Genomic DNA, 3,659 nt, shown 5'->3' with positions numbered 1-3,659 from the left:
CGACAGGAAGATCCTGATACATTTCCCACAGAAGAGTCATGTTAAACTTACCAAAAAATACGCGTGCTTACAGTTGCTAAAGCAACATGGCGTAGTGTTTCTCTTTTCGTTTCAAGTGTATTTGCGTTGGGTAGAATTACGCAGATGTATTTTTGCGTGCAAGTGGGGGTCTGGGATAAGGGGACTGAGAGGAGGTTGCGGGATCGTTGGCCTGGGTGCATCCTTGTCTTGTCCAAGCTTAATTCCCATCGCTTCCCGTGGGGCTTGTGAGCAAACAAAAATATATTGACTTTAAGCTTCCGGGACTGCAGGAATTCATATTTGACCGGGTATCAAATGTTCAAAAAATGACACGCATGTCCCAGCGAATGCTGTTCTTGGCATGCAATCTCATCGGACCTCCTCGAGTCGTTCGGTAACTTGTGTTGGGTTGTGCGTCACTCCACCGCGTATCGCCCGATAACTCAAAGCAGCACAAGGGTGAGCAATGCCTCCAAACACAAAACTACAAAAACAATTTCCCCCCTCCAACTCCATCCGAAGGCGAATTTGTATTGGCGAGAGGCCCGCACCTGACCCCGCAGTGCGGGCACAACAACAAGCTTGGTGACCACCACCTCACTGCCATCTGTGAATCGCGAATGGACGTTTGGGAGAATTTCCATAAAGCACGCCACGTCACGTGGTTGGACTAGGCGAAGACGGGGATAGTGAGGATGGCATGCCACGCATTATGCCACTCATCATGCCACTCATCATGCCACTCATCATGCCACTCATCATGCCACTCATCATGCCACTCATCACGCCACTCATCACGCCACTCATCACGCCACTCATCACGCCACGCATCACGCCACTCATCACGCCACTCATCACGCCACTCATCACGCCACTCATCACGCCACTCATCACGCCACTCATCACGCCACTCATCACGCCACTCATCATGCCACGCATCATGCCACTCATCATGCCACTCATCATGCCACTCATCATGCCACTCATCACGCTACTCATCACGCCACTCATCATGCCACTCATCATGCCACTCATCACGCTACTCATCACGCCACGCATGATGCCACTCATCATGCCACTCATCATGCCACTCATCATGCCACTCATCATGCCACTCATCATGCCACTCATCACGCTACTCATCACGCCACGCATGATGCCACTCATCATGCCACTCATCATGCCACTCATCACGCCATCATGCCACCCATCACGCCACACATCATGCCACTCAACACGCCACCCATCACGCCACTCATCATGCCACTCATCATGCCACTCATCATGCCACTCATCATGCCACTCATCACGCCATCATTCCACCCATCACGCCACACAACATGTCACTCAACACGCCACCCATTACGCCACTCAACATGTCACTCATCATGCCACTCATCATGCCACTCATCATGCCACTCATCATGCCACTCATCATGCCACCCATTACGCCACTCAACACGCCACCCATTACGCCACTCATCATGCCACTCATCATGCCACTCATCATGTCACTCATCATGCCACACCAGGGCTTTCGGCTTTGGAGGCTTCAGATTTTGAGGGGCTGCGCCCCCCCTCCGCCCCCCCCCCGCCCACCCCCAAAAAGGTACTGTTTCATATCAGTTTAAAATATACAACAGTAGCACTATGACACATCCTATATGTAATTTGGTAATTAAATCCATGCCTCCACTATGTGCAACACTATCAGTTGGGTGCCGACAACACTCGTTTTGTTTATTTCACCTTTGAATTGGTTTTCCAAGTCGTGTATCACGTTCAAAAAATAGAACTGCTATCTCGAAGGCAAATATCGATGGAGTGTTTGGCATCGGGCGTGGATGTTCGTAATCCAGTCAAGGGAAGGAGTACAAAGGAGCCCCCCCCCTCACCCAAAACTCTATAATAGCCTCGGGCCCCCCATTAAACCTAATCCGGCCTAGATGTTAATTGTGAGCTGCAGCTGCATACACGCAATGAAAGACAATCCATCAATTTGCTCAATGGAGCGCCCCTCAACCCGTACGGGATCTGCGAGGCAATTACGCGCACACACGCGCATTTGAAACCTGCAGCTGTGCAGATAATTCCATGCGGTGAGAAATTAAGCACAATAGTTCATCAGGCTCATGTGCGATTGAAATTGCCGCCTGGCGTGTCAATTACAGATTGGTTTCTTATTCCACGTAGCGTCTAATTCGGCAGGGAAGCGACATCGGGGAAATTGATGAATGCAACAAATTATAATACTCTATTCTTCATCGTGTGTCTGATGTTGCTTGTATAGCAACAACTATCATATTACATTGAGGGCGTTGAGCCATATGATTGCGTCAGGAGTGTCAAGATGGGCGCCACGGTGGCGAGATGTTAACTACCTCGCCTGGTATATAGGAGGTCGTGGGTTTGATTACGACCCTGACACCGATATATTTGGAGTTTGCGTGTCTGTCTCCCCGTGGTCGCGTGGATTTTCCTCCGGCTTCTCTGGGTTTTCCTTTCACATTTATAAACATGTTTTAAGAGTATTTAGCTCCGATAAATGTCCACATGATAAGCAACTTCGTTGAGCTATCATTTGTGGCTAGGTCGCTTCTGGACAAAAGATCTATATGGCTCAGTTGGCCTTACCTAGTGAAATAAAAATGGTTTAGTCTGTTATTGATCACGAGTGTTTTGTTTAGATCCATTGCCGGGTGAAGATCTTTCCCCACCTCTGTAAGTCATTGCGGTTGTTTGACCACAGTGCATCGTGGCAATCAGGGCGGGTTTGTAGCACGGCTCGCCGCTGCTGTAAGCTGTGGTTAGGCGTTCATTGCAGGTCGCCGAGTTAGATAATAACAATAATGAATCCGGTTTTATATCACGAAATTCGCCCAAGAATATCTCAGGTTTTTTTATACCAAAATCCTAAGTTACGGAGAACGTCTGTTGTAAAAGCAGCTGAGTTATAAGACGAGATTTTAAAAAGCGTTACAGACTCAAACTCCACAATGGACCGAAAACGAGAATTTCCATAAACGCGGAGCCAGGTTGAAAAAAGCTCCGCCTCCCATAGAACACAGGCTGGCCTTGAGAATAATGCATAGGCATTCCATAATGCATCGGTATTATTCCAAAGAACAGCTCCCATACTGTGAGCTGCAACACCTTGCAAGCCCTCGTGGTCACCCACCCAAATGATATCGAGAACAAACTCAAAACATTCGTCAAGAACACTGCTTTAATATCAAATGTAATATATTTATAATGCGCATGTCCTATGAAGGAGGGTCATTGCCAGAAACGTCGCCTATTATATTTGTTTATTTTAAGGCCACAGTGTTATTCATGTATGTGTTGAGTTTAGTTTTGTGTTAGTTCTGCTTGTACACCACTGTCAACGCAACAGCAGCATCAAATAAAAGTGATAACCAGGCTCAACTTTCTTTACTTGCCAAGCTCCAACGAGGTGGGGCAGATTGGTGGAGATTTAATCGGAGCTGACCCAAGTGGCCATCCCTGGGGGTACGTAGGGGCTGCAATCGAGACAATGTACAGGGACACAATCCACAGATTCCATCGGACAGGTCTGTGCACGTTTTGTGTTGGGGTGGAGTTGACACACAGACAGATAGACTCTCGCCTATCCCACA

The sequence above is a fragment of the Lethenteron reissneri genome, chromosome 44 (genome assembly GCF_015708825.2).
Source record: "Lethenteron reissneri isolate LAM-NWPU_2019-01 chromosome 44, ASM1570882v1, whole genome shotgun sequence".
NCBI classification, from domain to species: Eukaryota; Metazoa; Chordata; class Hyperoartia; order Petromyzontiformes; family Petromyzontidae; genus Lethenteron; species Lethenteron reissneri.
This window is presented reverse-complemented; position numbering follows the sequence as displayed.